The following is a 23339-nucleotide window of genomic DNA, read 5'->3' as shown; positions in this document are numbered from 1 at the left end:
TATCCAATGCTGTTCCAGATTCTAAAAGTTTAATGGAGAAGTAACATCCTTTCTCAGCTGCAGCTGAGTGCTTGCCTTGCAGCCCTTGGATAAACTAGAAGATTGCGGGCTACACAAGAGGGAAGTTCAAAGAGCTGAAGGAATGATGGAGTTGTTTCTTTCTACAGTGAGTCTCCAAGGAACTGCCCAAATAAGCTGGGAGAAGATTTATGTGTCTGGCAGAAGATGTTTGTAAGAAAAGTGAGGCAGGAAGCAGCAAGAGATTTGGAAAAGTTCCCTGTAAATGCTTTATTCAAGTTTCTGGGCCAGGACCTGTAGGACTGGAAGAGATGGAGATTTTCCTTCCAGCTAGAGTGGTGAGTGTTTCCAAAACTGGCAGAACCAAGGAAATAAGTGCCACAGAGCCTGTTACAGAGATGATAGACTTCTGTCCTCTTAGCTGCCTAGACAGCAGGATATCCTGAATGGGGAGACAGTCTGAACAGTTTGGTGGCAAGCTCGATCAAAACCACATCACCAGAGTACTGGATGGAAACAGAAACTGATGGAGAAAAGGAGAAACTGTGGCAGCATTTGCTATTTTTAGCCCTATGCATAAACATCATTATTACAGGGTGCAAACAGATAAGCATCCCATGAGCTGCTGCTCAAATCTGCCATTTGTAAAGATTTTTTTAATTCAGATTTTTAAACTGTACAATTCACTACATTCATGCAAGAAGCTTCAGGAGACCTTCTAGGAACAGCTGCTGTGATACTAGCTGATCTTATCCCACTTGTTCACCCTCAAACCCTGAAATTCTGAGTGTTGAACTGAGCGGAGAGGCTAGCATTTAACCAGACATGCAGAATGCACATTCACTGATGTAGACATTTATTGAACAAATGAAGTTAATTACAATACCACCCTTCCTTTTTTTCTCTCTCTCTCTTTTTTTTTTTTTTTTTTTTTAAGAAATAAAGGTCTATTTTGATTTTTTAGAGCTTTGTTGCTCTTTGCAAGATTTTATTGTGTTAGACATCTCCATGGTTGGATGTGACTGTGAAGTCAGAGGCAGTGACAGATGCTGAAGGTCTTTAGACAGATTGAATTTTCAGTGCTGGGTCCAAGTATATTTAAAATGTATTCATGTAGTGAGATGGACTGTCCTGTGATAGGAGATAGATCCCAGGCTTTTATCATATGCATTTCTGAGTACCTTACAGCATCTTCTTTTCTAGCAGTGCGGGAAGCCTGTTTGTACAAAAATTTATAAAGGTCTCAATCATATGTGACAGTATTATAAACCACAAGGAGGTAAAATGTGTGTTGCAAATCCAGGCGTGCCCGCTGACACAGCCCTTTCTTTAACTCTGTTCATGAATCAGCATAGCATAAAAACTGCTCAATGACAGAAGATTATCTTGTCTGGAATGTGTTGGTATAAATTCGATATGCAGAAAAAGCTGTGCTGTCCTGGTTCTGTACCTGTGAGACACCACCTGTTCTGAACAGACTACAAAGAAGGCAAAATGGGAGAAATTCTTAAAGAATGCTCTTCACTCATAAAGCCCATTGTAAAGCCCATATCTTTTTTGTTTATAACTTGTTCTCTCATTTTGATTGCAAGTTCTCTGAGGCATGGGTTTGTGTGGTTGAACTTAAAGGCAGCACAGCTCCACATATTCACATTTCTTTAGCAGTGTGTCATGTTCGCCTGCACCTACTCATGTTACTGTATTGCCTTGGGTAGGTTTATATCACCCCATTTTCATAAAGGCAAGAATTTACCATTTCTGATAGAAATGAGGAAGGCTGAAATGATATCTAGATATCTTAAAGCTTCTAGTAAGACTACAGAAGACAAAAGATTTCAGCAGTTACTTTTTCAGTAACTTCAGTTAGTACAGGTACGTATCAGCAAAAAATATATATTTTTATACAGTTAATAACAGCTCTTAAAAGGTAAGGTAAAAGGTGGTGCTGGAAGAGTTAGCATTCAAAAACAAAACTTTGATCAGCCCCATGTAAACACTCAACAAGAAGCAGCAGACTACTGGCAGGGTTAGAAAACAATAGCATTTGAAACATTGGATGTGCATGTCATTGAGTGTTTCAAATGAGTAAATACATTTAAGGTTCCAAGTTACATTCTGCTGATCAGGTATACTCTCCTTGTTCATACTGCACTGCCCAATTTTCCTAGCAATTAGGTTAAAATATCTCCCTTTCAATTATATTTCCCACTGAGTTATATCAGAGCAGTCAGAGAAAAAAGAAAATTATGATCACCTAAAAACAAGGTGTTTGTTATTATTGAAAAAAGTTGAGTCTATCATCCTTAGCAATGTGTTTCATGTCTTTAAAACCCTGGTACAGCACATAGGATGGGCAATAAGATTGCTCTGTGAATGTAGGGAAGAGATAGTGTTTTAGTGCATTTCACAGAATCACAGAATGTTAGGGATTGGAAAGGACCTCAAAAGATCATCTAGTCCAATCCCCCTGCCAGAGCAGGAACACCTAGATGAGGTTACACAGGAAGGCATCCAGGTGGGTTTTGAATGTCTCCAGAGAAGGAGAATCCACAGCCTCCCTGGGCAGCCTGTTCCAGTGCTCTATCACCTTCACTGAGAAGAAGTTTCTTCTCAAATTTAAGTGGAACCTCTTGTGTTCCAGTTTGAACCCATTAACCCTTGTCTTACTGTTGGTTGTCACCGAGAAGAGCCTGGCTCCATCCTCGTGACACCCACCTTTTATATATTTATAAACATTGATGAGGTCACCCCTCAGTCTTCCCTTGTCCAAGCTAAAGAGACCCAGCTCCCTCAGGCTTTCCTCATAAGGGAGATGCTCCACTCCCTTAATCATCTTTGTGGCCCTGCGCTGGACTCTCTCCAGTAGTTCCCTGTCCTTCTTGAACTGAGGGGCCCAGAACTGGACACAACATTCCAGATGCTGCCTCACCAGGGCAGAGTAGAAGGGAAGGAGAACCTCTCTCGACCTACTAACCACCCCTCTTCTAATCCACCCCAGGATGCCATTGGCCTTCTTGGCCACAAGGGCACAGTGCTGGCTCATGGTCATCCTGCTGTCCACCAGGACCCCCAGGTCCCTTTCCCCTACACTGCTCTCTAATAGGTCATTCCCCAACCTGTACTGGAACCTGGGGTTGTTCCTGCCCAGATGTAAGACTCTACATTTTCCCTTGTTATATTTCATTAAATTTTTCCCCGCCCAACTCTCCAGCCTGTCCAGGTCTCGCTGGATGGCAGCACAGCCTTCTGGTGTGTCAGCCACTCCTCCCAGCTTGGTGTCATCAGCAAACTTGCTGATAGTACACTCAATTCCCTCATCCAAGTCGTTGATGAATATATTGAATAATACTGGTCCCAGTACTGACTCTTGAGGCACTTCACTAGATATAGGCCTCCAACCAGACTCCGCCCCATTGACCACGACTCTCTGGCTTCTTTCATTCAGCCAGTTTGCGGTCCACCTCACTACCCGATCATCCAGTCCACACTTCCTCAGTTTAGCAATGAGGATGGTGTGGGAGATGATGTCAAAAGCTTTACTGAAGTCAAGGTAGACCACATCCACCACTCTGCCTCATCAATCCACCTTGTTATGTCTTCATAAAAGGCTACGAGGTTGGTCAAGCACAACTTCCCCTTGGTGAAGCCATGTTGACTGCCCCTGATGACCCTCTTATCCTTGATATGTCTTAAGATGGCACCACGGATAAGGTGTTCCATCACCTTCCCAGGGATGGAGGTGAGGCTGACCGGTCTATAGTTGCCCGGGTCCTCCTCCTTGCCCTTTTTGAAGACCGGAGTGACATTTGCTTTCCTCCAGTCCTCAGGCACCTCTCCCGTTTCCCAAGACTTGGCAAAGCTGATGGAGAGCGGTCCAGCAATGACTTCAGCCAGCTCCCTCAGCACCCGCGGGTGCATCCCATCTGGACCCATGGATTTATGGATGTTCAGATTGCTTAACTGGTCCCTAACCCAGTCCTCATCAACTGAGGCAAACTCCTCCATTGCCCTGCCTTCCTCTGGGGCCTCAGGGGTACGGGTCTCCTCAGGACAGCCTCCGGCAGAGTAGACAGAGACAAAGAAGGCATTCAGTAACTCAGGCGTGGAGTCAATTGCCTCTTCCTATGTGACCTTGTAGGCAGCCCTTGCACCACATCCCCACCTACATCTTCTTCAATATCCAGGGCCTCAAACTTATTATGGAGGGGCACCTGGGGAAGCAAAGCAGGTAGGGAGGGGGTTGCCCATGACGCCTAACTGGAACTTGCTTCCAAACCTCCTCAGCTTTTTGGTCCCCTACCTCTGCCTGACAGCGACAGGGCAGGGGCTGTCTCAGGTCTTCCCCCTCTGCCCAACAGAGCAGGGGGTCCATCACCTTTTGGGGGGTTCCCCCTTGGGGCCTTTCTGCCTGGCACGCCAGGGAGTTACTCCACCAGTCGATCTCCCTTTCACACTCCCTGATGGTCCTCAGTCTCTATCTCCTCCTTCAGTTCCACCCCCACGCTGAGCAAATCTCGCACCTGCTCACACCTCACGCAGGTGGAATGCCTGCCTCCCTCCCCCGGCAGCAGCAGCCTCTGGCACTCCCTGCAGCCAGACACCTGAACAGACACAGATCGGGGCAGGCCCTCCATCTGGGTCGCCACAGTCTTTTTGGGGCAAGCTCTCTTCCTGGAGGAGACCATGGTCGGCAGCAGTCTGGGACACTAGCAGTAGTTGAGAGGGTCTAACAGGCGAGGAGTGATAACCTCTGCGCCCTACTGCACGAGCTACCCCACCCGCTGCTGCAGCACAGGGTGGGTGCTGCTCACCCGCGCCACAGGCTGGTTACCTCTCCCAGCGCCTGGTGGGCAGCGGCATGTCCCTGCCTGCCCTCAAGCTTTTTCAAGGCGAGGGGCGGGGGTGTGATCACTGTCACCATGGTAACGCCCATGCCACGTCAGCCTCCTTGTTCTGTTTCATTCTGCATGTTTGCAGTGCATTAGTCACAAATACACAGCATGTTTTAACATGCTGTCCCTCGAACATTTCCTCTTAACTGATAGTCCTAGATCACAGAATCATAGAATTCATATTGATTGGAAGACACCCTCAGCATCATAAAGTCCAACTGTTAACCCAACGCTGGCACTAAACCATGTCCCTAAGAACCTCATGAGATAGGACAGAACAAATTCTTAGAAAGGGAATGGGGGGAAATTGAAATGGACATCACAAAGAAAAATAAACCAAACATGCAGGAGCAATGTTGGTCATGAATGTGTATAGACATATACAGACATGGATGGATGCACACATAGATTGTTATTAAATCACCCTATGCCCCGTTTAGGGTCTTCTTTCACTGCTAACCTAAAGCCACCAAGTTTCCTCCCTCAAACAAATCCCAAACTTTGTTTTGAAGCTGCCTTCTTTCTGGTGAGGTTGTTTTCTCTGGCCAGCTTCTTCCCCATTCTGTCTGGGATGGTACGACCCGCTAGCAAGAAAATGCAACAGAAAGCTTTGCACCTTTGTGCTGGATTTGAGGAGGAGGCTGAGGCCTGCTGTACACACCGCAGCACTGTCCTCCCAGCATAACTATTTTGACAAAAACTCATTTGGGAAGACAAACATGGTGACAGATGATGAGATTCTTGAGTTCATAGTCCAGCCTAACAGCTGCCATCATTACCAGGATCAGGCACAAACAGCCACATTCATCTGTGGTGTAAATCCGTTGATGTCAGCAGATGAAACTGGCTCAGAGAAATGTGGCTGCTCTGCTGTACGTTTGTTTCTAAGGGAAGGGAGGGTAAACAGTAGAAAAAAAGCAAAGCATTTTAGTAAATATGCAAATTGCAATCTAATATGCAAAGTCTCTAGTTTGTTGCTCCAAATACTCCAATAAATAAAGAAAACTCTCTATTTGGCAACATATTCACACATAACACTGTGTGACTGCCACATAAAGCCTTCCAAGTCAACTGGCTAATTATTATTATTTTCTCTTTTGCTATTAGAAAAGCACCTTTCACAAAAACAAGAGCCTCATTTTGTTGGGCATGAAATCTCTCTTTGAGGATTTATATATCGGATTAATTAGCAGTTGGAACAGGACTCACTCCCTCTCACAGCTTCCATTCTCCCATTAACAGTCTGTGGCTCAGTGCTAAATCTCGGAAGACAGTTCTGCTATTTACTGTTCTGTTTAATGCAGGATTGCTAATTCTTATCTGTTTAAACACAACTGACGATGTCAGGACAGCTAACAAGTGAAGGCAGTTTGTAATGACTAGTCGTAACGTCAGTGTTGATCCTAACACTTTTATAAACTGATCATCTTTCTTTTTATTTCATTCCTAAGCATTAAAACACTATAAAAGAACAATCAGCATGAGAGTTTGGAGAGAATAAAATATTTTTTATTTGTATAATTTGCTAACTCTGTTAACTATAGTCTTAATTCGGAAATAATTTGCTGGAGGTCTTTTTGTGCATTGTTGTCCCTGCTTGTATGCTTAATTAGTCAAAACTGATTCTGCATTACAGACAGGCCATTTTAACCTCCTTTGGTGGTCACGCTGGTCTTGCCCCCACCCAAACTGTGGCTTGTTAGTGTCTTCAGTGAACCACACTGCATTTTGCCTCTGAGGCATCAATGTGAAGGTAAACCAGCACCCAGCTGAAATTGCTTTAATTGCAGAGGGATCAGGCCAAAACTACTCAGAGACTTGGAGGAGTGCACATATAGCTGAGCAGGAGATGTCATGTCTTACCTCTGTTTCTTAAGCATCAGTGTCTGACAGTGTCAAACAGCTCTAGTTGTCTGAAAGGCTGCCAGAGGAGCTGTAAGTAGTACCTCAGCAAGAGCTCCTGCACCCACTGCACCACGCGGCAAGTTCTCCAGGCAGCTCCACGAGCGGCAGGCTTTCCTCAGGAGCAGAGACAGAACATGCCTGCACTGCGGCATGCCAGCTGGTTGCTGGAGATACACTGATGGCCCATCAGGACTGAAAGATCTGTGGGCTCCAGCACTGGAGCTGCCTTGCACCCAGCATCCTCTCAGGACCCGTGGAAAGCTTCAGTCTACCTCCTGCACCATGCTAAGTAATCCCATGCTCAAAGCTTTGAAAACTGCAGAGTTACAGTCAGATGCTGAGTGAGTAATTTTCTTTCTCTGCCCTCATTTTCCCCACCAGCTAATAATATTACATAACATAATAATAGATCATATTCTCATCTAACAAAATAATAATAATAATAGATAATATTGTCATCTAACAAAACTCCACAGGCTGAATTCAGAAGATACTATTGCTCTTCAAAAACCAGCCGCAACAACAAGAAACTTAGACATCCTATGTGCATTAAACTGAATGTTAGGGAATTTCTGGACAATTGCACTTCCAGCTTCAACCCCATCCAAGGAGAATGTTTAATACAGTGTCGTGGTTTGATTGCGGGGTGACAATAAAACCGTGGCAGATGTATTGTTAACCCCCTCTCCCCCGCCTTTCCCCTTCAGCCCCTCCCTCTGCCCGCTTCCCACTAAGGACAGGGGATTGGGAGGAAAAGAAGGACAGTGAGAAGAGAGTTGGAAAAAATTAAAAATGTTTTACTAATGCTACTAATAAAAATAGAGAAAATAATACAAAATATACAAACCCAATCTTGAAAGTCCCGGCAACTGCTCCGGCAGATGTAGGGCTGGCACCCAAAGTCCTGGACTGGACTCTGCAGCCAGCTGGAACTGGATTCAGTCTGTCACTAGGCCTCAGTTCACAGGGACAACTTGCAAGGTCCTCTCCCAGTGTCGGCCATAAGGAAAAGGGACGAGATCCTCGTGATCCCCCACTTTTATATGAAGTATCACGTGAATGGGATGGAATACTTTAGTTGGTCAATTTTCAGTTCACCTCCTGCCTGCACATCTCACGGGATGCATCATTATCATTATCATACCTCGCATTCCATTGCTATGGCTACCAAAACATGTACCTAACTTTCAGGAAAACTGCAGTTAGTAAGAAGACTTCAGCTGACGGGGAAATTCACTAAAAGAGAAACTTGCTTTTAACAAAACCAGGACACACAGATAGAGGGTAGGATTCTGATTTTGTTTTGTTTATACCAACAAAACTGAAGTCCAAACCTGTTTCATTGCAGTTAATTGCAGACATTCCACTGACTTCAAATTGGATACCAAATTGGATGCCTAATAAAAGACTTAATAATCTGCATTTTAAATATTGCACTGGGTACCTGTCCTGTGCAGAGATGCAGAAATTTTAATCTCAGAAGATATACTTGCACTTGGCTTCACATCACCTTTAATTAAACTTCACCCAAGAGGGTTTTGTCTGCATGTTTTGGAGGTGGATTTTTTTGTTTGGTTGGTTGTTTTGGTTTTTTGGGGGGTTTTTGTTTGTTTTGCTTTATTTTGTTTGTTTTGATGTTGGTTTTTTGGTGGTTTTTTTGGGGGGGGGGTTGTTGTGGGGTTTTTTTTGTTTGTGTTTTGGGGGTTTTTTTCAATTTAAAGACAAAAACAAAATCCCTTTGAAAAAGTTAAGATTTGACCTCTTTAAAGACTGCTTACATTCTGTGTATTATGCACTTCCACAGATTTTGATTAACTGTAGCACAGGACTTTTATGAATGACTCATAAGGCATATGAGGTTATGAGTCTTCAACTCAAAACTTAAAAATACTCCCACTTTTACTAGTCTGGGATCTGCCTGTTTGCAAGTGGATAGAAACAAATATAATATTGAAAGTATTTTTGTACCCAGTTTGACCAACAGAGGAGATTATGGACAAAGTTTTAAGAATCGTGCAATCTCAATAAAATATCAAAATATACTGATCTTTCAAAATCCAGGTTCCAGCAATGACTGATAACCAGAGATGAAGGTTAAGATATATACACATATATATCTAGGTGGGATCTGTGAATTTTTAAAGTCTGGCTTATTTTTTTGTTTGCCACTGGAAGAGGGGATTAGAAGTACTTTTTACAGATGCATTTTGAGGCTGAACTAATTAACAACACAACAGTCCTTGACAGTTGAAAACCTTGCATCACATTAACTTTTATCATTATCTCAGCCTTTGTATGGCCAGCCCAGTTCCTGCAGCCTTCCATTAGAAGCAGAAGAATTTTCCTGATTTTTCTTTCAGTATCCTATTTATTTGATCTGCAATCTATTTTCCTTCCTGTTTTCCCTTCTAGACACTGGCTCACAACAGTAGTAACTTTCTACCACTCTGGCAGGTGAATAACTAAGATGGAGTTTCTTTTAATTTACTAGCAGGTTTGATTTTTTGCAATCCTTTTGAATTTGCCTGAAAATAAAAATTGATCCAAACAGCATTAAAAATTTCAGTCTGAATGAAACATTTTAGCTGATTTTAGTTCAGTTCAGAAAGAAACATCTTTTTGCATTCTCAGGTTAGAGCACCTTGTTTTAAAACAGCAAACTACTTCTGGAAGGTAGGTGAGAATGTTTGGGGAAATTTCAGAAGAAGAATTTGAAAAAAGAAACCATATTTGCCAAATGGGCCATTAAAGCTACATCTACCTCTTATGGCAGGAAAAAAAAATGTGTTTAGCTAAAATATATCATCTATCTTTATCTACACTTGACTAAAATATTTTAGGACTACCTCATATACCATCACCTATCTAGACTGCTTCCAGACTCTGCCAGCTATTGTTTATCTTTTTCAAATTTTATCTCTCCTATTTACAATACGGCAATGATGATTTTCCAATAAAAATCAGTTTATTTGCAAGTCAGATTTAACATATACATTCCATTATTACAGTGCCCAAAGAAACGGCACTCACTGCTGTAGAAGACTGACCTGTTTTACGGTGGTTCAAGTTCATTAATGACTGTGCTCCTTCATAGATATCTGCGAGAGCTCCGTTTCATATTGATGTTTTGATACAGAGAAGGCTGCAAGAAGATTTAAGGCTTAGCGTTTTCATACCTCTCCTTGAGAAATGGAGTCACCATCAAAATTCATGGACATCTAGTAGTAATACTTGACAATCAACCTGAAATACTGCAAGAGAATCCAAAACCATCCCTTTCCAAGTGAAGTTCTCAAAGCAATCTTCACACAGTATACCATAAATCTTTGAAAGCCCAGTATTATGTTTCAGCAGTGGGCTTAAACAAGTATATCGGCAACAGTTTTCAAGCAACACGAAGACCCCACCATGAGCACACACCATTCAGGCCTTGGCTATGAGACAGGCATGCAAGAACTGGGTTTCATACTGGGACATTTTGTGGCATTTATCTCAAGGACACTGATGCTCTTTAACTCTCCTGCACATCAGGTCACATGGTTACTTTCTGTACACACAGCCAAACTAGAAGAGAGTATTGCAGATGTAAATTGTAACCCTTTTCTACACCCTTGTCACCCCCAGTCCAGTCACATAGCCTGAAATTCCTTATCACACCATGTACAACCCTTTTATGGGGCAAAAATAACACTCTGCAGCTCTCTACAACATGCACTGAATTTCCTTTCCCCTCCATCTGCCCTGTGCTGAAGTACATTTAGTTTACAAGGATATGCACATCTTTCTCTCAAGAAAAAAAATGTATTTTCTACAGAAGTTTCAAAGCACATTATTTCTTTGTACACTGTAATCCCTCTGCATTACTGAGAACAAATCACTTTCTGACATGTCCTGTAAGTGTTATTTCCTCATCCATAATGCTTAGCAACAACATTGAAATCTTGACACGCTATTATCATGGCTTATAAATGTATTCCCAGCTAAGTAAGTGAGAGGCGCTCTCTTACAGAGAGATTAGATTGCTTTGCCTGGTATCAAAGTTTATGTCAGCAAGTGGTATTAACTGGTTGATTAACAATTGTTAGCAGACAAGCAAATGGCTTTGATGCTGTAACTTCTTCAGTCACAACCCACCAGTGATACTTTGTTTCACAAAGCCCATCTAGTTCAACTGGGAGCATAGTTCGGATTATGTTGGACAAATCAGGTGGTATGAGAAAAATGAACCTGAAATGTATTTATTGGCATATATATAGGATTTTAAAAAAATCACTTGTGGTCTTTGAAGACAATGACTATGCAGAGGGGTCACCAAAAAAATCTTCTTTCAGTTCTTGTATCATCACAGTATAGACAATTCTTCAAATCCACAGTTTTAAAGACATTCATCAAGATGCGTTTGCTACGACAGTATCAATTCTTTTACAGTTATGTTGACTTTGCATCATTCGTAGGCACTGCTAAATTATTTCTGTGGGAGCCGTACAATAAACTTAGTGAGATGCAGCCTGCTCTTGCTACCAACATCTGGCAGACCTTGTCTAGATGTATTCCTCTTAGCACGTATTGGAAAAAAACAAAAGTGGTAGATAAAGATCCAGTGAGGTAACCTCTTCACACAGGAAGGACTCCAAATTGATGCAGACTGTGAAAAACCTTAACAGTGGAGACAACTGCATGTGGTAGAAAAGGGGAAGCTGGAAAAGGATATGAAGAAAAGGAAGGGATAGGTCAAACAAATGGGGTTGGGGAAGCAACTTAACGAAAGCAATGTGAGTGAACCTAAGTCCTGTTATGGTTGAAACTGCTCTAGTCTTTCATATTGAAGGCCCTCTAATTTTAAGGGTCTCCTGCCATAACAAAAATTACTTATAAGGTATTAAATTTAGAATTTTTGGAAAATGCTGATGTGACAAGTAAAGCTGTTTCTGAGAAATATGCAGTCCTGATGAATCTCTGACTCAAAAATATTATAAAAAGAGTGTCACATTTCTTCTGAGCAGTCTGTTTGGCAAACTGAATACATGTGATTATTAAATTCACATACATTTGCTGATTATCAGTTTGCGAGCATTCAAACATTTCAGATGTATGTTCACAGTCATGTTGAGGGTATTTTTTTCAGTAAATAATTTATTCTTGTGAAATGTGGAAACTTCTTTTCATTCCTTCTCCAGCATGACAGAAGTTTAAATAGCAAAGGACCCAATAGAAACCATTAGGAGCCTCTGGAGCAGTCTTCTGGTGTCATCTGCTATCAATTCTCAGCACAGAGATACCAAGAGAGACTGAGAAAGCTGTAGTCTCTGTTACAACCATTAGCACCAGCCACCAAGGTATGTGTGCTCGTGTCACGTTACAACACTGAAAATGCTTGTCTTTTACATCTTACTCCCAAAGTTCCTCTGTTTCCCCTTCCAAAGGTCTCCATGAGGTATCCTCACTTTTGCATTTCTCACAAGGCTCCTGAACCGTGTTTTAGAGATGTTCCATCAAACATTTGTTCAGTTATTATATACTATATAGACATAATTAATGAAGAATTTTAGTCAATAAAAAGTTCAAAGATGAATTTGTCTTCATAAGCTACAATGGTCTGAGATTATTTAAAGGAGAAGGAAGTCAAGTAGATTTGGGAGATGAAAGTGTCAGTTATTGCAACTATCTGCAACATAAAGGATTTTAAATCTCAAGATATAGCTATGCAAGGAGCGTGAAAACAGCAATGCAGTCATTTTTTTTTCCTTTTAAATAGGAATGTATATTAATGAATATTTGCCCCCACTATTTACCCTGCTTTAATTGTTTCAGTGAACTAAAAAGGCATGTTTTTCCAATTACATGGAGATAACTGCACTTCACACTACAGGGATCCTTTGTTTAAAAGAAATTCTTGCCATGCTTTGAAGGCTGTTGCAGAAATGTATTAGAAAGAGCAAAAAGTCCCATGCTTCTGTTCACACAAAGCCATGAGTAACTTTAAAAATCATATATCTGACTTTTTAAATCAGGTCTAGAATTGATTTAAAAATTGAGATTTAAAAAATAATACATGAGATAAAATTGTCCTATCTTTAACCCAGATGTATGTTTATGTTAGCACGTAAAACACATTGATAACTTGAAAATTATTGAATAATTATGAAATAAATAAAGCAGATGTACATGTATCATGGAGCAGTCTAAAAAATATGGCTTTTAATAGCAGGATAGTATAAGGCATGTTGTCCATAGTAATCGCATTAAATCATGTATACAGGTGTATGCAAATGACACAAATACTGATTTCTTTTTTGGAAAACTTTACATCAGTTTCAACGTCATGGTTTTACTTCCTTTCTCTATTCAGTTATTGGTGCCAACCAGCAATATGTAGTTAACAGCAGTAATGCAAATCATTAATCTGCTTCAAATGAAAAGACTCAGATATAGTTATCAAAGAAATTAATATGTTTTTAATGAATTCACACCAATATCCGTTGGTTTTCAAGCGGATTTGAAAACTGTCATAGTACAAACTTTTTCCAACCTGTGATCTCCACAGAACAAACAAGACATCCCCTGATTTAGTAAAAATTTCAGTGTTTATGTCATTAACATGAGAATTCTCACAAAGCTAATCCCAGCAGTACCCATGCATTACAGAGACTACAGAGATAAAGTCAGCTTTATGATTTTGTAAAATAACTGGCAGCACTTTAGAATGAACCAGCCAATTATGCCCTGAAGTAGCCAGTGTGACTTTGAATAAAAATAAGGCACTTTAGGGTTATTTAATACAATATTTCAATGAGACTATGAAGATTTTCTCATCTTCTGCAGTGTTTTCATTGTACAGTGCAGGCTATTTTGCTTAAATAACTGTTCACATTTTATGCATATGTTACATGTATTCTGGAATACAATAATGATCAATGGAGTTGCCCAAGCCACTGGAGATACTATGTGGCATTGTTATAAAGCCAGAAAAGAGAAAGCACCAACAAACCAAACTCACAGAAAGTCTTCTATAGCAAATAACAACATTCCTTCTGTCACCTCTAGACAAGATGAAGGTTAGAGTACAAAAAAATCCTGTCTACAGTCTAGCTAGGGGACTCTGTGAAAGTATTTTCTTTATATCCTGGTTACTCCTGCCAACATTAATTAGCGACCTCCAAGGATGCAATGACAGCTCTGCAAATTTGCTGTCCATAGATTACATTGCCATAAATATTCTCACCCATAAATATGTTGTTTTGATAAATTATCCATGTCAATTTGCAATAAAAGTTTTCTATCTTTTATAATGGACCTCATATGTGGATATTAGCTATTGCAGTGACACCCTGAACTTTTGAATTTAGGAAAGAATAGTCTACTGATAGACAGGACTGTGGAACACACGTCTTAGATACCCTCTTTCCTGAAGAGTGTCACTTCAGTCAAAAGAATTTACACATATTTAAGGACAGTAGGGAACAATAGGATCATCTAATCTGAAAAAATGTTAAACCTTCACTATGTAGCACACATAATAGCTGGCTGATAATACCACAAGGATTCACCATGCATCTAGCATTTTCTTTGCCTAATATCAAGTAGCACATCATCAGCTCTGTGACACAGAGAAACATTCTTATTTTGCTGAAGGGAAATAAAGACGTGCATAGGATTTGTGCTGTCACCTAACCAGAATCAAACAATAACTAGTTGCTGTATCCATCTCAATGCCCAGTCTATTATATGTCTGCCAGTCAAATAGTCGGATATGGACAGGTACCGACCACCTCTTTGGAAGTTGATAGTGCAAGTATCTGAGCAACTGACACAACTGTTGTGTCATGTACTTCTTTAAATTCCAGCTCTGAAAACCAGAGCATGGAGTCTTTAACCTGTTTTTCCACCGTTGTTCCCAAACTGAAGCATCTGAATCTTATTTAAGCAGACCTGCAGCATTGTTCTACTCCTGACATGCTATGTCATGAAGAAAATGAGCACTTGCCTGAATTATTACAATGAATACGCATGAAATAAAGAGACAGGGGCTTCTACTGGGGCAGAAGGCTTTCTTCTCAAAGACACTGGCTGAGCCCAGACACTTGGAGTGTGAAGTCCTTTGAAACGAAGTGTGCCTGCCAGCTGGAGGTACCCAGCAATGCCAGCTGTTCACAGGTCGAGGTCAGAAGGCAACTCTGGAGGTCATCTGGTCCAACCTCACCAATCAAGCAGGGTCACCTGGAGCCAGTTGCCCAGGACGATGTCTAAACAGCTTTTGAATATTTCCAAGGACATAGACTCCACAAACTCTCTGAGGAACCTGTGCCAGTGCTTGGTCACCCTCACAGTAAAACAGTGTTTCCTGATATTTGAAGGGAGCCTCCTGTTTTTCCGTTTGTGCCCATGAGCACTTTTCCTGTCACTGAGCACCACTGAAAAGAGTCTGGCTCCATCTCCTTTGCATCCTACCCTCACATACTTGGTAACATTGATAAAATCCTTCCGGAGCCTTCTCTTCTTGAGGCTGCACAGTCCCAACTCTCTTAGCCATTCTTCGTATGAGATGCTCTGGTCCCTTAATCATCTTCATTGAACTCTGTCCGGTAAATCCATGTCTTTCTTGTACTGAGGAGCCCAGAAATGGACACAGTATTCCAGGTGTGGCCTGACCAGTGCAAAGTACGGAGGAAGGATCACCTCCCCCAACCTGTTGACTGTTGATTCAGAATGCATGTCAGACCTCTTGTTCTTCACAGAAACAGTTATCAGCAGCATAGGAGACATTCTTCTGCATGAAGGCTTCTTTTCACTACTGTGTATCTCTGATGAGACTTAGATGTGTTAGTTTCTCAGTTCATTTTCCAGCTATCCAGTCATAGATTGTTCAGGATTACGTGGTCATTCATGGCTGACTTGAAATCTCCATGAAATTATATAATTTAAAATTTCATTACATGAAATGGTAGATATCTTCACTGGCCTCCACCTTTCCATAGTCCTGTTTGTTGACATCTTTGTCTATTAGATCACCCAGGCTTGTTGTCAGCAGGCTAGTCATCAGGCTCAGGAGGTTCTCAAGAAATCCAGATCCAAAAGCCTCAAAACAACAGAGCTGTATAAGAGATACCCATGCACGGATTCCTCTATTCACAAATGGAAAGTGTTACCTTCTACTCTCTGGAGTGGGAGACTCGATCCCACTAGCTCTTCTGTTCCTAACAGAAGTCCTCCAAGTACTGGGTGCACGTGGCTGACAAACATGTTTACATTCCAGTTCTGTCTTCCCCTCCCAGTTGAAAGGACGTGCAGGGGCAAGGTTTTCCCACATCAAGACAATGATGGCTTTATTCTTCTTCTCGCTTACATGGGGAGGACAAGATGTGAAGTCAGTGTCACAGCACTCTTGGTCTTTGCATCAAGCTGATTTTCTTTGCCTCTTGTGTTTTAGAAAAGATAGGTCTGGTACTCAAGACTCAGATACCAAGTCATTCCTCTGCTCTGCGTCAGGTCAGGCTTCTGTAAAGCTGGGGCTCTTGTGCAGGTAAAACAGGATTCTATATTGGTATAAAAATTTACAAAGGGATCTCAAATATCTGTATGATGCACCTAGTCGTATGGTTTAGTTTTAGGTAGTCCTGTGAGGAGCAGGGAGTTGGACTTGGTGATCCTCACGGGTCCCTTCCAACTTGAGATATTCTACGATTCTATTATGTTTGCCCTCATTCGGGTAATGGGAAATGGGGAGAGGTTTTGTTTTGGGGAAAAAAAATATTTTCAGTCTTTGAGCCACTAAACAGACCTGTATAAGCCCAGAAGAAGTAGCATCACACTAGGAATCAATACCATGTTCTCAGGTATGGTACATTTCATTTATTAAAGCTGCTACCTGAAAATGAACCTGATAAACTAGTATAACTTCTCAGTGCTGTCAGGTATCAGAGATACGTTACTTTTGGCTTTTGATGGAGTTTAGATTATTTTGCACATAGTACCTCTGTATAACCTAGTCTTAGACCCCCTCCAGCTCCCAAGTTCCCAGTGCATGGAAAATTTGCATCTCCAGAAGGGAAAAGCCACCACTTCCTACCAAATGGATTAGAAAAATTGCTTGCTTCAAAATGGTGAAATTATCCCTGCTTCTGAAAGTAGAAAGGAACCCAGCAGTATCGTACAGTAAGAAATGCATGATACAAATAACCAACACCTTGGAAACCACAGTGGGAACTCAGGGGGAGGAAAAGAGCAACTATCTTCCCAAAGATGCCCTCACTGAGGGTGACATCTCTTTATTTCTCTTCAGAAAGACTTGGTCTAAAACCAGGAAGAATAACGGGGATTCAGAGAAGGCTTTCATGACACTTTTACCTTGTTGGTTAAACAGCTCTATGAATTCACACTGGTATCACTACTCCTGGGCTGTGGCAGCCCTGTGATTTCTAGAAAAGGTAGTAAAGCCCAAAGATGCAGTGTATCACTTTCACCTAAACTTCCCAGGACTAAAGAGAACATCTTCTGCAATTAATTTTCTCTACTTTTTTTTTTACTTTTTTTTTTTAAATGTGGGAAGATGGGAGGGACAGTGATAAGGGATCTAGTTTCAGGGCTTGGCAGGGAAGCAGAAATAAAGACAGCAGTTTTGGTGATAATTCTGGTTCACTTAGCCAGATAATGTTTCCATGATTCCTTACAACTACTTCTTTTCCCATACCATTGAGTTTTTCTCGTCTCTGATATCTACTTTTCTCTCAAAGTAAAGACTTAACAAGTGCCTTCTATATTGTCCCATAAGCAAAGGAGAAACGGCTACAGAACTAGTTGTTTTCTCATTAAATGGAGAAGGACAAAGATTCATGTCCAGGTTTCCCGGTGTGTTAACTGGAGCGGGCAGATTCAAGCTGCAGTGCTTTCTGTATTAACATGCCCCAAATGTATCTTTTTAGCCTTCTCCAGCTTAGCCTTTCTCATGCCCTCATCTCAGTTCAACACTTGGAAATTCCAGGCTGTTAGTAAGACTTGCCTTTGAAAAGCATTTTCTGTTATATTCTGTTTCTTCATTCAATCTGCATAATCCTAAGAAGATGAGAAATTTAACTTAATCCTCCATTAGTTCTAAACTTAGTGCATCGCAAGTTTCTTGAGTTCAGATGGCTTCATTTATCACTGCTTTGCTGAAGTCTCAAACACTGTGTTTTCCATCTTCTGCATCAAGGATTTCTCCTCTGTTTCTCATTTTAATTTTTCATGAGCCCAAAAGTTAACCTCCATTAAAAAAACAAAATACAAACTTTGTAATAGCACCACCTTAATGTAAGAGTATTAAACGTTTTCAAACAATTTCATTTTCACCCTTAACACTTTCAGTCAAGAATATCAGTGGTCATCTGCAGATGAGAATCAATGTTGTGCTGTATTATTAATCAATGTGTACTAAATAACTGAGAACTCAGCTTCCAGCTAAAATGAGACTGCATGAGATTATTATTAAGTGATTTTCTTGTATTATGTTAAGGTAAACAGCACTCTTTGCTAGGGATGGCAAAAGTGTTACAGGTTGGGTGTGTTATTTTAAGATAGACTGCTAAACAAGGCTAGTTATGAAAGATACAATGCACTAAAATGCGCGATGAATACTAACATAAGCAAGCTGGGCCTTAGCTTACAGACACAACAGTTTCCAGTGGCTGTCAATGCCATTTCAGCATAAAGCTGATCCTGCTGCTTTCTTTTAACTTCCATATTTTCAGCTGTTCTTTAACCTCTACAAAGGACGTTCCCCAAGATGGTGTGTCTTTAAAAAGTCTTCATCCAGAGCTTTTCAAGTTAAGAACTATTGTATCATTGAAATCAAGTGTACACGTACATTAAAGATACTGAAATAACAAAAAATAACATAACTGTGTATTGAAAGATTAGTAAAAAGCAATATATGTTTTCCTTTCAAAATGAAAAATATGGCATTATAGTATCTTTACTTCAAAAGAAAGCTATTTCATATATAAATTTATGCAATCAAGAAATGTTCAGACAATCATATTGCTTCTTTGGCTGAACATCCCAAAGTACATTATAATTTAGGTCTTAAGGTTTAATTAGCAGAATGCAGTTTGGGCAAATGAACAGCATGGAGGTGCCAAAACACAAAGTCCTAAAAATAGGAACTCATAAATCTTTCCGCTGTGGTGCACATATGCAGCTGTACAGTATCTGATGGATTGAAAATGCTGCCTGAGAACAACATTAAGATTCACAGCAGCAGAGGAACTCTACTGAACAAATTTCACAGGGCAGCAGGAATTTATCATGTTTGTTCTGTCAGTGTAACTCACATCTCACTCGCTAAACCCCATAAAGGAGCGTGGGAAGCAGAGAGAGAAAGGCAAAAGAGAGGAAATGGAGTGATATCAAGCAAGGATTCTTTAAAGAGATTTATACGTAAGCTACTTTGAAACTAGATTGCTTCTCGAGAAAGAAAGAAAACGTAAAATAAAAGAACCATTAACTGGTATATTGTTTTTATTTTGCACTATGTTTTGTGACATAGTGTTTTTCTGAGGTGTTCTGTCAAAATACCAATTCCTGGTCCTTTTCAAGGAGTGCATACAGTATTTCCACTTGAAGAGAAGTAGATCAAAAACCCATATGGTGCACTCCTGCAGCAATCAATTTGACAGTTCTTAGGACAGTAGGCGACATGAATGTTTCCTTTAGAAAAAGGATATGAGTCTATCCAGTCTTTCCTATTCTTGTTTGGCCTTTGCTTGAATCCTGCAGCTTAATAAACAGTCCTCCTTTCTGAACAGGATAGATTTCCTCTGTGTGATTGGCAAGTAGAGGTTCTGAAAAATCATGTGATTGGCTTTAAGACCATGATATCAACCCAAGCTCAGAGGAGTCCAAGAGTTAGAATTTTTTGCTACCACTCCCCTCTGAAGATGAAAAATAAGCATCTCTTGGCAACTTCATTTACCCAGATGACAATATTTTTTCTATCATGAAGTCTAACGGCTAGATTTCATCACTGGGAGTCAGGCTTGTTTTGGAAATGCAAAGGTGAGAGAGAATCATTGGTCTTGAACTCAAAGGGGGTCTGAGGACATTGTGCAGCATATGCCATGGAGATTATGAGTAGAAGATTTGGACTTGATGTCAAACTCCAGCATCAGTAGAATATTGTGGATTGGTTCTTTGGAGCACAAATACTGTCCTAAGAAGTACTGAAATTCCATATGTATAGACAGGAGTCCCAGATGGGGTTGTTTGTTGAAATAGCAGTCCTGTGAACTTTGCAGTCAGCGTTAACTGGACTGTTAGCAGCACAGAATTCGCTGTACGGAGATGTGACAGATGGTGACTCTAGTTCCTATAAGACAACAGAAGCAGAGCTGATATCCCAGTACAAAACCAACTAGCTCAACATCAACATAGGTCTTGACAAGTCAGTTCTTCACAAATGAGCTAATCAGATAGGGAAGGAGGAGCAGCCTTTGCAAAGTGACTAAAGGCACAGTCTATCCCTGTCAGTGCAGAACAGCTTGGGTATCGAAGTCTGTATTATGTGCAGAAACAGAAGCAGGGACAGCTGCTCCTAAGCTGCTACAGAGTTATCAATCCCTTTTGAGAGGTGCTAAAGACCAAATAATTTTTTCTGCATGGTTCCGTCATATACAACGTGGACAATCAGCATTAGCAGCTCTGCACCGTCCTTCATTTTTCACTGTACCAATGCCCTAGAAAGCTGGTCCGAAGTAAAGTGGATACTGTTTAGCCGTGGCTGTGCAGTGGGTAGATTCTAGGGGCCCATCTTGTGTTCTTAATGTTCTTGTACATGTTATAAATAGATATGCCTGATTTTTGTGTGTCTTTTTGATGTGCATTTCCTGTTTTCCTAAATAAAGAGATAGTAGTGAGCCCATATTCTCAAGGACTTCTGTGAGCTGTACCAGAGAAATGACAACTCCAGAAGTAACCAAGGAAAGTATATTTAAAATTCAAGGAGCTGCAAGCAAGAACAATGTACCAGAGAGGTGTTAAAACCTTAGTTTTATCAAGAGAAAGTCCTTTCACATAATCTGATTCAAGTCTTTGTGGCTGTTATTGGCATCTGACAGAAGATTCCTGAGCTAAATAAATGAGTTCTCAGAACAATTTTCAAAGAGATTAGGAGGTTCCCAGCCTTTTTCTTAAGAAAACATTGATTTTTAGCTAATGTCTTAGAACTGGGAGAGAGAGAGCTGAGTACATCAAATATAAAATAGTGCCTCACATTGTCAAAAAATGCAGATTGAAGGCAATGTTCTAAAACTTCCCTAGTTTAACCCACATATTTAAAAGTAATATGAAATATTTGATTTCTGTCAAATGACCTCTTTCGAAATTTTTGTTTAATATTCCTAAGCATATCTATCTTGTGACAATATGCAGCTGTTAAATCATGCAAGCTTGTAGTCACAGAATTCATTTTTCATTCATTCATGTGGGTTGGAGTTTGAGCTCCAGTTTCTTTGCTGTTACTGTGTCTCGTCAACCTCAGAAGTGCTCAGAAACACTCTGACAGTAATCCACACGAAATGTAAAGCTGTGCCAGGTTGGAACATTTTCTGCCAATGTTTTCAACTGGTTGCTCTTTTCTGTTCTCCTCTGAACAATCTCTTCTCCTCTTCCCGCTTCCTAGTCTGTTTCCTTTGTTTCTGAACACAAACAAAAAGAGCAAAGCAAAACCAAATTAAATTTGCAAGTGCACTCCCCCTCATTCTCCTGCAACCCACAGCCTGACCAGCAGCTGCTGCCTGGTACCGTGGCAATGCTCTGGGATTTTAGGGTTTCAAAGAAAAGTAGGTTGGCACCTCTACTATCATTAATATCTCATAAAAAAAAGGATATGAGAGCAATTGGAGAGAAGAAACGAGAGCAGGTTGAAGGGGAGATGCGGAATTAGGAAAAAGGTGTCAGGGAACCGTTTGCTTGTTCTCTGATAGCCAGCCAGGTGTTTTCCCAACCTGCAAGAATGAAGAAGCCCTGATATCATATTCTGTAATATTAATGACTAATTACATATTATGTGGCTCCAATTCCTCTGCAATAATTCAAGACAGACAGTGTACTATGTCATGATGAATACTGTAAGGGACATAATCTTCCCCATTCTGCCAATTTTGTCTGCATTATGTTTAGGGAAAGATGTTCGCTGTAGAGAGAATAGGAAGCACATTAGTTCTTCTCCTAAATCCCTTTTTGTGAACCTCACATCCAAGTCATTTGTACTCATGATAGTATGGGGCTGTCTGCAGAATTGTCAGTTTATATGACAAAACACAGAACTGTAGGATAAATCCTGTAGCAGCCATCTAGTCAAAGGTCAGGACTGGACTTTCAAAACTTGAAGGGAGAAGAAAAAAAGCTGTTAGGTTGATAACCCATAAGACATACAGTGAGCAAGAATAAGAGTCACTGTATGATTTACACAGTTCATTAATCAGGACAGCATAGATACTAACAGGCTGAGGAAACTCAAGGAGGAAATTGCTGGCTTATTGTCACAGCTTTATCAAAAGGTACTGCCTGGATCTTCCCAATTCAATTGATGATTAATCCATGCTAGCTCTAAAAAAAGGAAAGTTTTCTGAGGTGAAATGACATAACACAAAGTCTGAAACAAAAACTTAAGGAGAAAACAAACAAACTAACAAAAAACCCCACAACCTACCATTCAGCATCAGTCTGCGGCTGTGGTTCCTGTGACATTTCTCTTGGGCAGCTGTTATGTGGCTTCAGTAATTTCTGTCCCATGGTTCTGCTGTTTGCAGGACTGTGGGAGAAGCAACTGCAGTGAAGTGCTCTGGCTAAAATAACTGTAAAGAAAAGGGAGGAGGTTTCTTTCTCTAGAACATTTGCCATCATGGCCCCTTGTGATGCCCAGCAAACAGCCGGACCAGCACAATAACAGGCACAGCACAGGATGAGGAAATCCACTCTTGTCAAAAGAAACACCTGAGCCAGCAGTGTTGCCCTGGCAAAAGTCAGTGAAAGCACAGCCCCAGGGCATAAGCACTAATGTGGCAGAGATCCAGCCCAGCAGAGGAATAGTGAGTGAGCCTGCCAGGCTGGCTGACTGCATCCGTTTGCTGTACAGAGAGATAACTGTCAGAGCAAAGACATGAGAGCTGCTGGGATCCAGCAGGTGGGACCTTGGGATGGAGGACAGAGAAGGGAAGGCAAGAAGCTATGCTGGTGAAGCCAAGGAGCAAACTGTAGCATGAGGTCGATTGTCTAGTTTGACTGCACCCTGAGGGGATGGCACATGGGTATGCTTCCCCCATTTCCCCTATGAAGCAGCCATAAGAAGGTCTGAAGGTTCTGGAGCTGTGTTTCACCCTCCCTGCAGGTTGGCTTTTGTGGTGCTTGAAGACCTAGGCTCCACATTGAGGCATCAGTGCAATGATGCAAGTAGAGTAAAAGCTGTGATTTGCATGGTTACTCATAACCCAACAATCCAGCGGTCCCTCTAGCAGTTGTCTGTCAGCTGAAGAAACAGAGAAGTGCAGTTCA

The sequence above is a fragment of the Caloenas nicobarica genome, chromosome 2, assembly GCF_036013445.1.
Source record: "Caloenas nicobarica isolate bCalNic1 chromosome 2, bCalNic1.hap1, whole genome shotgun sequence".
Classification (NCBI taxonomy): Eukaryota; Metazoa; Chordata; class Aves; order Columbiformes; family Columbidae; genus Caloenas; species Caloenas nicobarica.
Note: the sequence above shows the minus strand (reverse complement) of the source record.